At 47.0% G+C, this 10,000-nt stretch overlaps 31 non-coding genes and 4 pseudogenes across 31 annotated transcripts in view; all 35 read left to right on the top strand.

Annotated features, from left to right (window-relative positions):
* The window catches only part of LOC146262189 (5S ribosomal RNA), a 119-nt gene extending 85 nt beyond the window's left edge, over window positions 1-34 (top strand). The window contains exon 1 of the ribosomal RNA XR_014729142.1: window positions 1-34. This exon is cut by the window's left edge and continues 85 nt beyond it. This is a non-coding gene — a ribosomal RNA (5S ribosomal RNA).
* Window positions 35-226: 192 nt separating this feature from the next.
* LOC146262188 (5S ribosomal RNA) lies at window positions 227-345 on the top strand. Its single transcript, XR_014729131.1, has one exon. It is a non-coding gene; the product is annotated as a 5S ribosomal RNA (ribosomal RNA).
* Window positions 346-517: 172 nt separating this feature from the next.
* LOC146262187 (5S ribosomal RNA) lies at window positions 518-636 on the top strand. Its single transcript, XR_014726076.1, has one exon. It is a non-coding gene; the product is annotated as a 5S ribosomal RNA (ribosomal RNA).
* A 174-nt stretch (window positions 637-810) lies between these two features.
* Window positions 811-929, top strand: LOC146262186 (5S ribosomal RNA). Its single transcript, XR_014728923.1, has one exon. It is a non-coding gene; the product is annotated as a 5S ribosomal RNA (ribosomal RNA).
* Window positions 930-1,113: 184 nt separating this feature from the next.
* On the top strand, window positions 1,114-1,222 carry LOC146262185 (5S ribosomal RNA; annotated as a pseudogene).
* A 178-nt stretch (window positions 1,223-1,400) lies between these two features.
* Window positions 1,401-1,519, top strand: LOC146262184 (5S ribosomal RNA). Its single transcript, XR_014729120.1, has one exon. It is a non-coding gene; the product is annotated as a 5S ribosomal RNA (ribosomal RNA).
* Window positions 1,520-1,697: 178 nt separating this feature from the next.
* LOC146262183 (5S ribosomal RNA) lies at window positions 1,698-1,816 on the top strand. The gene has a single exon (XR_014728902.1). It is a non-coding gene; the product is annotated as a 5S ribosomal RNA (ribosomal RNA).
* A 184-nt stretch (window positions 1,817-2,000) lies between these two features.
* On the top strand, window positions 2,001-2,119 carry LOC146262182 (5S ribosomal RNA). The gene has a single exon (XR_014727601.1). It is a non-coding gene; the product is annotated as a 5S ribosomal RNA (ribosomal RNA).
* A 182-nt stretch (window positions 2,120-2,301) lies between these two features.
* On the top strand, window positions 2,302-2,410 carry LOC146262181 (5S ribosomal RNA; annotated as a pseudogene).
* Window positions 2,411-2,588: 178 nt separating this feature from the next.
* LOC146262180 (5S ribosomal RNA) lies at window positions 2,589-2,707 on the top strand. The gene has a single exon (XR_014729109.1). It is a non-coding gene; the product is annotated as a 5S ribosomal RNA (ribosomal RNA).
* Window positions 2,708-2,885: 178 nt separating this feature from the next.
* LOC146262179 (5S ribosomal RNA) lies at window positions 2,886-3,004 on the top strand. The gene has a single exon (XR_014728901.1). It is a non-coding gene; the product is annotated as a 5S ribosomal RNA (ribosomal RNA).
* Window positions 3,005-3,184: 180 nt separating this feature from the next.
* On the top strand, window positions 3,185-3,303 carry LOC146262178 (5S ribosomal RNA). The gene has a single exon (XR_014727600.1). It is a non-coding gene; the product is annotated as a 5S ribosomal RNA (ribosomal RNA).
* A 176-nt stretch (window positions 3,304-3,479) lies between these two features.
* Window positions 3,480-3,598, top strand: LOC146262177 (5S ribosomal RNA). Its single transcript, XR_014727599.1, has one exon. It is a non-coding gene; the product is annotated as a 5S ribosomal RNA (ribosomal RNA).
* Window positions 3,599-3,776: 178 nt separating this feature from the next.
* Window positions 3,777-3,895, top strand: LOC146262176 (5S ribosomal RNA). Its single transcript, XR_014729032.1, has one exon. It is a non-coding gene; the product is annotated as a 5S ribosomal RNA (ribosomal RNA).
* Window positions 3,896-4,067: 172 nt separating this feature from the next.
* Window positions 4,068-4,186, top strand: LOC146262175 (5S ribosomal RNA). The gene has a single exon (XR_014729098.1). It is a non-coding gene; the product is annotated as a 5S ribosomal RNA (ribosomal RNA).
* Window positions 4,187-4,368: 182 nt separating this feature from the next.
* On the top strand, window positions 4,369-4,487 carry LOC146262174 (5S ribosomal RNA). Its single transcript, XR_014729087.1, has one exon. It is a non-coding gene; the product is annotated as a 5S ribosomal RNA (ribosomal RNA).
* A 172-nt stretch (window positions 4,488-4,659) lies between these two features.
* Window positions 4,660-4,778, top strand: LOC146262173 (5S ribosomal RNA). The gene has a single exon (XR_014729076.1). It is a non-coding gene; the product is annotated as a 5S ribosomal RNA (ribosomal RNA).
* Window positions 4,779-4,952: 174 nt separating this feature from the next.
* Window positions 4,953-5,071, top strand: LOC146262172 (5S ribosomal RNA). Its single transcript, XR_014729065.1, has one exon. It is a non-coding gene; the product is annotated as a 5S ribosomal RNA (ribosomal RNA).
* Window positions 5,072-5,259: 188 nt separating this feature from the next.
* Window positions 5,260-5,378, top strand: LOC146262171 (5S ribosomal RNA). The gene has a single exon (XR_014729054.1). It is a non-coding gene; the product is annotated as a 5S ribosomal RNA (ribosomal RNA).
* Window positions 5,379-5,552: 174 nt separating this feature from the next.
* LOC146262170 (5S ribosomal RNA) lies at window positions 5,553-5,671 on the top strand. The gene has a single exon (XR_014729043.1). It is a non-coding gene; the product is annotated as a 5S ribosomal RNA (ribosomal RNA).
* A 178-nt stretch (window positions 5,672-5,849) lies between these two features.
* Window positions 5,850-5,968, top strand: LOC146262169 (5S ribosomal RNA). Its single transcript, XR_014727522.1, has one exon. It is a non-coding gene; the product is annotated as a 5S ribosomal RNA (ribosomal RNA).
* Window positions 5,969-6,150: 182 nt separating this feature from the next.
* LOC146262168 (5S ribosomal RNA) lies at window positions 6,151-6,259 on the top strand (annotated as a pseudogene).
* Window positions 6,260-6,437: 178 nt separating this feature from the next.
* On the top strand, window positions 6,438-6,556 carry LOC146262167 (5S ribosomal RNA). The gene has a single exon (XR_014729031.1). It is a non-coding gene; the product is annotated as a 5S ribosomal RNA (ribosomal RNA).
* Window positions 6,557-6,734: 178 nt separating this feature from the next.
* Window positions 6,735-6,853, top strand: LOC146262166 (5S ribosomal RNA). Its single transcript, XR_014728900.1, has one exon. It is a non-coding gene; the product is annotated as a 5S ribosomal RNA (ribosomal RNA).
* A 180-nt stretch (window positions 6,854-7,033) lies between these two features.
* LOC146262165 (5S ribosomal RNA) lies at window positions 7,034-7,152 on the top strand. The gene has a single exon (XR_014727598.1). It is a non-coding gene; the product is annotated as a 5S ribosomal RNA (ribosomal RNA).
* A 176-nt stretch (window positions 7,153-7,328) lies between these two features.
* LOC146262164 (5S ribosomal RNA) lies at window positions 7,329-7,447 on the top strand. Its single transcript, XR_014727597.1, has one exon. It is a non-coding gene; the product is annotated as a 5S ribosomal RNA (ribosomal RNA).
* A 178-nt stretch (window positions 7,448-7,625) lies between these two features.
* On the top strand, window positions 7,626-7,744 carry LOC146262163 (5S ribosomal RNA). The gene has a single exon (XR_014729030.1). It is a non-coding gene; the product is annotated as a 5S ribosomal RNA (ribosomal RNA).
* A 172-nt stretch (window positions 7,745-7,916) lies between these two features.
* Window positions 7,917-8,035, top strand: LOC146262162 (5S ribosomal RNA). The gene has a single exon (XR_014729020.1). It is a non-coding gene; the product is annotated as a 5S ribosomal RNA (ribosomal RNA).
* A 182-nt stretch (window positions 8,036-8,217) lies between these two features.
* LOC146262161 (5S ribosomal RNA) lies at window positions 8,218-8,336 on the top strand. The gene has a single exon (XR_014729009.1). It is a non-coding gene; the product is annotated as a 5S ribosomal RNA (ribosomal RNA).
* Window positions 8,337-8,508: 172 nt separating this feature from the next.
* Window positions 8,509-8,627, top strand: LOC146262160 (5S ribosomal RNA). The gene has a single exon (XR_014728997.1). It is a non-coding gene; the product is annotated as a 5S ribosomal RNA (ribosomal RNA).
* A 174-nt stretch (window positions 8,628-8,801) lies between these two features.
* Window positions 8,802-8,920, top strand: LOC146262159 (5S ribosomal RNA). The gene has a single exon (XR_014728986.1). It is a non-coding gene; the product is annotated as a 5S ribosomal RNA (ribosomal RNA).
* A 188-nt stretch (window positions 8,921-9,108) lies between these two features.
* On the top strand, window positions 9,109-9,227 carry LOC146262158 (5S ribosomal RNA). The gene has a single exon (XR_014728975.1). It is a non-coding gene; the product is annotated as a 5S ribosomal RNA (ribosomal RNA).
* Window positions 9,228-9,401: 174 nt separating this feature from the next.
* On the top strand, window positions 9,402-9,520 carry LOC146262157 (5S ribosomal RNA). The gene has a single exon (XR_014728964.1). It is a non-coding gene; the product is annotated as a 5S ribosomal RNA (ribosomal RNA).
* Window positions 9,521-9,698: 178 nt separating this feature from the next.
* On the top strand, window positions 9,699-9,817 carry LOC146262156 (5S ribosomal RNA). The gene has a single exon (XR_014727521.1). It is a non-coding gene; the product is annotated as a 5S ribosomal RNA (ribosomal RNA).
* A 180-nt stretch (window positions 9,818-9,997) lies between these two features.
* The window catches only part of LOC146262155 (5S ribosomal RNA), a 109-nt pseudogene continuing 106 nt past the window's right edge, over window positions 9,998-10,000 (top strand).

Here is a 10,000-nt window from a genome sequence, read left to right as displayed (position 1 = left end):
GGAGACCGCCTGGGAATACCAGGTGCTGTATGCTCTTTTGCTCATTCACTTAGAAACTGACATCTTGCAATATGCACAAGTAGTCCTTCATGAAAGGGGCTGGAAACTGTTTTCATTTTGACACGAGAGAGAGAGAGAGAGAGAGAGAGAGAGAGAGAGAGACCACCTTGCATTGTCAATTGCTAAATCTGTATATGGATAAGTAGCCTATGGTTGTCAACTTATTTCGTACGGCCATACCAGCCTGGCAACGCCCGATCTCGTCTGATCTCGGAAGCTAAGCAGGGTCGGGCCTGGTTAGTACTTGGATGGGAGACCGCCTGGGAATACCAGGTGCTGTATGCTCATTCACTTAGAAACTGAAATCTTGCAATATGCACAAGTAGTCCTTCATGAAAGGGGCTGGAAGCTGTTTTCATTTTGACACGAGAGGGAGAGAGAGAGAGAGAGAGACCACCTTGCATTGTCAATTGCTAAATCTGTATATGGATAAGTAGCCTATGGTTGTCAACTTATTTCGTACGGCCATACCAGCCTGGCAACGCCCGATCTCGTCTGATCTCGGAAGCTAAGCAGGGTTGGGCCTGGTTAGTACTTGGATGGGAGACCGCCTGGGAATACCAGGTGCTGTATGCTCTTTTGCTCATTCACTTAGAAACTGAAATCTTGCAATATGCACAAGTAGTCCTTCATGAAAGGGGCTGGAAGCTGTTTTCATTTTGACACGAGAGAGAGAGAGAGAGAGACTACCTTGCATTGTCAATTGCTAAATCTGTATATGGATAAGTAGCCTATGGTTGTCAACGTATTTCGTACGGCCATACCAGCCTGGCCATGCCCGATCTCGTCTGATCTCGGAAGCTAAGCAGGGTCGGGCCTGGTTAGTACTTGGATGGGAGACCGCCTGGGAATACCAGGTGCTGTATGCTCTTTTGCTCATTCACTTAGAAACTGACATCTTGCAATATGCACAAGTAGTCCTTCATGAAAGGGGCTGGAAGCTGTTTTCATTTTGACACGAGAGAGAGAGAGAGAGAGAGAGAGAGAGACTACCTTGCATTGTCAATTGCTAAATCTGTATATGGATAAGTAGCCTATGGTTGTCAACTTATTTCGTACGGCCATACCAGCCTGGCAACGCCTGATCTCGGAAGCTAAGCAGGGTCGGGCCTGGTTAGTACTTGGATGGGAGACCGCCTGGGAATACCAGGTGCTGTATGCTCTTTTGCTCATTCACTTAGAAACTGAAATCTTGCAATATGCACAAGTAGTCCTTCATGAAAGGGGCTGGAAGCTGTTTTCATTTTGACACGAGAGAGAGAGAGAGAGAGAGAGACCACCTTGCATTGTCAATTGCTAAATCTGTATATGGATAAGTAGCCTATGGTTGTCAACTTATTTCGTACGGCCATACCAGCCTGGCAACGCCCGATCTCGTCTGATCTCGGAAGCTAAGCAGGGTCGGGCCTGGTTAGTACTTGGATGGGAGACCGCCTGGGAATACCAGGTGCTGTATGCTCTTTTGCTCATTCACTTAGAAACTGACATCTTGCAATATGCACAAGTAGTCCTTCATGAAAGGGGCTGGAAGCTGTTTTCATTTTGACACGAGAGAGAGAGAGAGAGAGAGAGACTACCTTGCATTGTCAATTGCTAAATCTGTATATGGATAAGTAGCCTATGGTTGTCAACTTATTTCGTACGGCCATACCAGCCTGGCAACGCCCGATCTCGTCTGATCTTGGAAGCTAAGCAGGGTCGGGCCTGGTTAGTACTTGGATGGGAGACCGCCTGGGAATACCAGGTGCTGTATGCTCTTTTGCTCATTCACTTAGAAACTGACATCTTGCAATATGCACAAGTAGTCCTTCATGAAAGGGGCTGGAAGCTGTTTTCATTTTGACACGAGAGAGAGAGAGAGAGAGAGAGAGAGAGACCACCTTGCATTGTCAATTGCTAAATCTGTATATGGATAAGTAGCCTATGGTTGTCAACTTATTTCGTACGGCCATACCAGCCTGGCAACGCCCGATCACGTCTGATCTCGGAAGCTAAGCAGGGTCGGGCCTGGTTAGTACTTGGATGGGAGACCGCCTGGGAATACCAGGTGCTGTATGCTCTTTTGCTCATTCACTTAGAAACTGACATCTTGCAATATGCACAAGTAGTCCTTCATGAAAGGGGCTGGAAGCTGTTTTCATTTTGACACGAGAGAGAGAGAGAGAGAGAGAGAGAGACTACCTTGCATTGTCAATTGCTAAATCTGTATATGGATAAGTAGCCTATGGTTGTCAACTTATTTCGTACGGCCATACCAGCCTGGCAACGCCTGATCTCGGAAGCTAAGCAGGGTCGGGCCTGGTTAGTACTTGGATGGGAGACCGCCTGGGAATACCAGGTGCTGTATGCTCTTTTGCTCATTCACTTAGAAACTGAAATCTTGCAATATGCACAAGTAGTCCTTCATGAAAGGGGCTGGAAGCTGTTTTCATTTTGACACGAGAGAGAGAGAGAGAGAGAGAGACCACCTTGCATTGTCAATTGCTAAATCTGTATATGGATAAGTAGCCTATGGTTGTCAACTTATTTCGTACGGCCATACCAGCCTGGCAACGCCCGATCTCGTCTGATCTCGGAAGCTAAGCAGGGTCGGGCCTGGTTAGTACTTGGATGGGAGACCGCCTGGGAATACCAGGTGCTGTATGCTCTTTTGCTCATTCACTTAGAAACTGACATCTTGCAATATGCACAAGTAGTCCTTCATGAAAGGGGCTGGAAGCTGTTTTCATTTTGACACGAGAGAGAGAGAGAGAGAGAGAGACTACCTTGCATTGTCAATTGCTAAATCTGTATATGGATAAGTAGCCTATGGTTGTCAACTTATTTCGTACGGCCATACCAGCCTGGCAACGCCCGATCTCGTCTGATCTTGGAAGCTAAGCAGGGTCGGGCCTGGTTAGTACTTGGATGGGAGACCGCCTGGGAATACCAGGTGCTGTATGCTCTTTTGCTCATTCACTTAGAAACTGACATCTTGCAATATGCACAAGTAGTCCTTCATGAAAGGGGCTGGAAGCTGTTTTCATTTTGACACGAGAGAGAGAGAGAGAGAGAGAGAGACCACCTTGCATTGTCAATTGCTAAATCTGTATATGGATAAGTAGCCTATGGTTGTCAACTTATTTCGTACGGCCATACCAGCCTGGCAACGCCCGATCACGTCTGATCTCGGAAGCTAAGCAGGGTCGGGCCTGGTTAGTACTTGGATGGGAGACCGCCTGGGAATACCAGGTGCTGTATGCTCTTTTGCTCATTCACTTAGAAACTGACATCTTGCAATATGCACAAGTAGTCCTTCATAAAAGGGGCTGGAAGCTGTTTTCATTTTGACACGAGAGAGAGAGAGAGAGAGAGACCACCTTGCATTGTCAATTGCTAAATCTGTATATGGATAAGTAGCCTATGGTTGTCAACTTATTTCGTACGGCCATACCAGCCTGGCAACGCCCGATCACGTCTGATCTCGGAAGCTAAGCAGGGTCGGGCCTGGTTAGTACTTGGATGGGAGACCGCCTGGGAATACCAGGTGCTGTATGCTCTTTTGCTCATTCACTTAGAAACTGACATCTTGCAATATGCACAAGTAGTCCTTCATGAAAGGGGCTGGAAGCTGTTTTCATTTTGACACGAGAGAGAGAGAGAGAGAGAGAGACTACCTTGCATTGTCAATTGCTAAATCTGTATATGGATAAGTAGCCTATGGTTGTCAACTTATTTCGTACGGCCATACCAGCCTGGCAACGCCCGATCTTGTCTGATCTCGGAAGCTAAGCAGGGTCGGGCCTGGTTAGTACTTGGATGGGAGACCGCCTGGGAATACCAGGTGCTGTATGCTCTTTTGCTCATTCACTTAGAAACTGAAATCTTGCAATATGCACAAGTAGTCCTTCATGAAAGGGGCTGGAAGCTGTTTTCATTTTGACACGAGAGAGAGAGAGAGAGACCACCTTGCATTGTCAATTGCTAAATCTGTATATGGATAAGTAGCCTATGGTTGTCAACTTATTTCGTACGGCCATACCAGCCTGGCAACGCCCGATCTCGTCTGATCTCGGAAGCTAAGCAGGGTCGGGCCTGGTTAGTACTTGGATGGGAGACCGCCTGGGAATACCAGGTGCTGTATGCTCTTTTGCTCATTCACTTAGAAACTGACATCTTGCAATATGCACAAGTAGTCCTTCATGAAAGGGGCTGGAAGCTGTTTTCATTTTGACACGAGAGAGAGAGAGAGAGAGAGAGAGAGACTACCTTGCATTGTCAATTGCTAAATCTGTATATGGATAAGTAGCCTATGGTTGTCAACTTATTTCGTACGGCCATACCAGCCTGGCAACGCCCGATCTCGTCTGATCTCGGAAGCTAAGCAGGGTCGGGCCTGGTTAGTACTTGGATGGGAGACCGCCTGGGAATACCAGGTGCTGTATGCTCTTTTGCTCATTCACTTAGAAACTGACATCTTGCAATATGCACAAGTAGTCCTTCATGAAAGGGGCTGGAAGCTGTTTTCATTTTGACACGAGAGATAGAGAGAGAGACTACCTTGCATTGTCAATTGCTAAATCTGTATATGGATAAGTAGCCTATGGTTGTCAACTTATTTCGTACGGCCATACCAGCCTGGCAACGCCCGATCTCGTCTGATCTCGGAAGCTAAGCAGGGTCGGGCCTGGTTAGTACTTGGATGGGAGACCGCCTGGGAATACCAGGTGCTGTATGCTCTTTTGCTCATTCACTTAGAAACTGACATCTTGCAATATGCACAAGTAGTCCTTCATGAAAGGGGCTGGAAGCTGTTTTCATTTTGACACGAGAGATAGAGAGAGAGAGACTACCTTGCATTGTCAATTGCTAAATCTGTATATGGATAAGTAGCCTATGGTTGTCAACTTATTTCGTACGGCCATACCAGCCTGGCAACGCCCGATCTCGTCTGATCTCGGAAGCTAAGCAGGGTCGGGCCTGGTTAGTACTTGGATGGGAGACCGCCTGGGAATACCAGGTGCTGTATGCTCTTTTGCTCATTCACTTAGAAACTGACATCTTGCAATATGCACAAGTAGTCCTTCATGAAAGGGGCTGGAAACTGTTTTCATTTTGACACGAGAGAGAGAGAGAGAGAGAGAGAGAGAGAGAGACCACCTTGCATTGTCAATTGCTAAATCTGTATATGGATAAGTAGCCTATGGTTGTCAACTTATTTCGTACGGCCATACCAGCCTGGCAACGCCCGATCTCGTCTGATCTCGGAAGCTAAGCAGGGTCGGGCCTGGTTAGTACTTGGATGGGAGACCGCCTGGGAATACCAGGTGCTGTATGCTCATTCACTTAGAAACTGAAATCTTGCAATATGCACAAGTAGTCCTTCATGAAAGGGGCTGGAAGCTGTTTTCATTTTGACACGAGAGAGAGAGAGAGAGAGAGAGAGAGACTACCTTGCATTGTCAATTGCTAAATCTGTATATGGATAAGTAGCCTATGGTTGTCAACTTGTTTCGTACGGCCATACCAGCCTGGCAACGCCCGATCTCGTCTGATCTCGGAAGCTAAGCAGGGTCGGGCCTGGTTAGTACTTGGATGGGAGACCGCCTGGGAATACCAGGTGCTGTATGCTCTTTTGCTCATTCACTTAGAAACTGAAATCTTGCAATATGCACAAGTAGTCCTTCATGAAAGGGGCTGGAAGCTGTTTTCATTTTGACACGAGAGAGAGAGAGAGAGAGAGAGACCACCTTGCATTGTCAATTGCTAAATCTGTATATGGATAAGTAGCCTATGGTTGTCAACTTATTTCGTACAGCCATACCAGCCTGGCAACGCCCGATCTCGTCTGATCTCGGAAGCTAAGCAGGGTCGGGCCTGGTTAGTACTTGGATGGGAGACCGCCTGGGAATACCAGGTGCTGTATGCTCTTTTGCTCATTCACTTAGAAACTGACATCTTGCAATATGCACAAGTAGTCCTTCATGAAAGGGGCTGGAAGCTGTTTTCATTTTGACACGAGAGAGAGAGAGAGAGAGAGAGAGAGACTACCTTGCATTGTCAATTGCTAAATCTGTATATGGATAAGTAGCCTATGGTTGTCAACTTATTTCGTACGGCCATACCAGCCTGGCAACGCCTGATCTCGGAAGCTAAGCAGGGTCGGGCCTGGTTAGTACTTGGATGGGAGACCGCCTGGGAATACCAGGTGCTGTATGCTCTTTTGCTCATTCACTTAGAAACTGAAATCTTGCAATATGCACAAGTAGTCCTTCATGAAAGGGGCTGGAAGCTGTTTTCATTTTGACACGAGAGAGAGAGAGAGAGAGAGAGACCACCTTGCATTGTCAATTGCTAAATCTGTATATGGATAAGTAGCCTATGGTTGTCAACTTATTTCGTACGGCCATACCAGCCTGGCAACGCCCGATCTCGTCTGATCTCGGAAGCTAAGCAGGGTCGGGCCTGGTTAGTACTTGGATGGGAGACCGCCTGGGAATACCAGGTGCTGTATGCTCTTTTGCTCATTCACTTAGAAACTGACATCTTGCAATATGCACAAGTAGTCCTTCATGAAAGGGGCTGGAAGCTGTTTTCATTTTGACACGAGAGAGAGAGAGAGAGAGAGAGACTACCTTGCATTGTCAATTGCTAAATCTGTATATGGATAAGTAGCCTATGGTTGTCAACTTATTTCGTACGGCCATACCAGCCTGGCAACGCCCGATCTCGTCTGATCTTGGAAGCTAAGCAGGGTCGGGCCTGGTTAGTACTTGGATGGGAGACCGCCTGGGAATACCAGGTGCTGTATGCTCTTTTGCTCATTCACTTAGAAACTGACATCTTGCAATATGCACAAGTAGTCCTTCATGAAAGGGGCTGGAAGCTGTTTTCATTTTGACACGAGAGAGAGAGAGAGAGAGAGAGAGACCACCTTGCATTGTCAATTGCTAAATCTGTATATGGATAAGTAGCCTATGGTTGTCAACTTATTTCGTACGGCCATACCAGCCTGGCAACGCCCGATCACGTCTGATCTCGGAAGCTAAGCAGGGTCGGGCCTGGTTAGTACTTGGATGGGAGACCGCCTGGGAATACCAGGTGCTGTATGCTCTTTTGCTCATTCACTTAGAAACTGACATCTTGCAATATGCACAAGTAGTCCTTCATAAAAGGGGCTGGAAGCTGTTTTCATTTTGACACGAGAGAGAGAGAGAGAGAGAGACCACCTTGCATTGTCAATTGCTAAATCTGTATATGGATAAGTAGCCTATGGTTGTCAACTTATTTCGTACGGCCATACCAGCCTGGCAACGCCCGATCACGTCTGATCTCGGAAGCTAAGCAGGGTCGGGCCTGGTTAGTACTTGGATGGGAGACCGCCTGGGAATACCAGGTGCTGTATGCTCTTTTGCTCATTCACTTAGAAACTGACATCTTGCAATATGCACAAGTAGTCCTTCATGAAAGGGGCTGGAAGCTGTTTTCATTTTGACACGAGAGAGAGAGAGAGAGAGAGAGACTACCTTGCATTGTCAATTGCTAAATCTGTATATGGATAAGTAGCCTATGGTTGTCAACTTATTTCGTACGGCCATACCAGCCTGGCAACGCCCGATCTTGTCTGATCTCGGAAGCTAAGCAGGGTCGGGCCTGGTTAGTACTTGGATGGGAGACCGCCTGGGAATACCAGGTGCTGTATGCTCTTTTGCTCATTCACTTAGAAACTGAAATCTTGCAATATGCACAAGTAGTCCTTCATGAAAGGGGCTGGAAGCTGTTTTCATTTTGACACGAGAGAGAGAGAGAGAGACCACCTTGCATTGTCAATTGCTAAATCTGTATATGGATAAGTAGCCTATGGTTGTCAACTTATTTCGTACGGCCATACCAGCCTGGCAACGCCCGATCTCGTCTGATCTCGGAAGCTAAGCAGGGTCGGGCCTGGTTAGTACTTGGATGGGAGACCGCCTGGGAATACCAGGTGCTGTATGCTCTTTTGCTCATTCACTTAGAAACTGACATCTTGCAATATGCACAAGTAGTCCTTCATGAAAGGGGCTGGAAGCTGTTTTCATTTTGACACGAGAGAGAGAGAGAGAGAGAGAGAGAGACTACCTTGCATTGTCAATTGCTAAATCTGTATATGGATAAGTAGCCTATGGTTGTCAACTTATTTCGTACGGCCATACCAGCCTGGCAACGCCCGATCTCGTCTGATCTCGGAAGCTAAGCAGGGTCGGGCCTGGTTAGTACTTGGATGGGAGACCGCCTGGGAATACCAGGTGCTGTATGCTCTTTTGCTCATTCACTTAGAAACTGACATCTTGCAATATGCACAAGTAGTCCTTCATGAAAGGGGCTGGAAGCTGTTTTCATTTTGACACGAGAGATAGAGAGAGAGACTACCTTGCATTGTCAATTGCTAAATCTGTATATGGATAAGTAGCCTATGGTTGTCAACTTATTTCGTACGGCCATACCAGCCTGGCAACGCCCGATCTCGTCTGATCTCGGAAGCTAAGCAGGGTCGGGCCTGGTTAGTACTTGGATGGGAGACCGCCTGGGAATACCAGGTGCTGTATGCTCTTTTGCTCATTCACTTAGAAACTGACATCTTGCAATATGCACAAGTAGTCCTTCATGAAAGGGGCTGGAAGCTGTTTTCATTTTGACACGAGAGATAGAGAGAGAGAGACTACCTTGCATTGTCAATTGCTAAATCTGTATATGGATAAGTAGCCTATGGTTGTCAACTTATTTCGTACGGCCATACCAGCCTGGCAACGCCCGATCTCGTCTGATCTCGGAAGCTAAGCAGGGTCGGGCCTGGTTAGTACTTGGATGGGAGACCGCCTGGGAATACCAGGTGCTGTATGCTCTTTTGCTCATTCACTTAGAAACTGACATCTTGCAATATGCACAAGTAGTCCTTCATGAAAGGGGCTGGAAACTGTTTTCATTTTGACACGAGAGAGAGAGAGAGAGAGAGAGAGAGAGAGAGACCACCTTGCATTGTCAATTGCTAAATCTGTATATGGATAAGTAGCCTATGGTTGTCAACTTATTTCGTACGGCCATACCAGCCTGGCAACGCCCGATCTCGTCTGATCTCGGAAGCTAAGCAGGGTCGGGCCTGGTTAGTACTTGGATGGGAGACCGCCTGGGAATACCAGGTGCTGTATGCTCATTCACTTAGAAACTGAAATCTTGCAATATGCACAAGTAGTCCTTCATGAAAGGGGCTGGAAGCTGTTTTCATTTTGACACGAGAGAGAGAGAGAGAGAGAGAGAGAGACTACCTTGCATTGTCAATTGCTAAATCTGTATATGGATAAGTAGCCTATGGTTGTCAACTTGTTTCGTACGGCCATACCAGCCTGGCAACGCCCGATCTCGTCTGATCTCGGAAGCTAAGCAGGGTCGGGCCTGGTTAGTACTTGGATGGGAGACCGCCTGGGAATACCAGGTGCTGTATGCTCTTTTGCTCATTCACTTAGAAACTGAAATCTTGCAATATGCACAAGTAGTCCTTCATGAAAGGGGCTGGAAGCTGTTTTCATTTTGACACGAGAGAGAGAGAGAGAGAGAGAGACCACCTTGCATTGTCAATTGCTAAATCTGTATATGGATAAGTAGCCTATGGTTGTCAACTTATTTCGTACAGCCATACCAGCCTGGCAACGCCCGATCTCGTCTGATCTCGGAAGCTAAGCAGGGTCGGGCCTGGTTAGTACTTGGATGGGAGACCGCCTGGGAATACCAGGTGCTGTATGCTCTTTTGCTCATTCACTTAGAAACTGAAATCTTGCAATATGCACAAGTAGTCCTTCATGAAAGGGGCTGGAAGCTGTATTCATTTTGACACGAGAGAGAGAGAGAGAGAGAGAGAGACCACCTTGCATTGTCAATTGCTAAATCTGTATATGGATAAGTAGCCTATGGTTGTCAACTTATTTCG

This window comes from Hypomesus nipponensis, chromosome 12 (genome assembly GCF_054491055.1).
Source record: "Hypomesus nipponensis isolate SF chromosome 12, ASM5449105v1, whole genome shotgun sequence".
Classification (NCBI taxonomy): Eukaryota; Metazoa; Chordata; class Actinopteri; order Osmeriformes; family Osmeridae; genus Hypomesus; species Hypomesus nipponensis.
The sequence above is the reverse complement of the archived record's forward strand: the minus strand, read 5'-3'. Positions and strand labels throughout refer to the sequence as shown.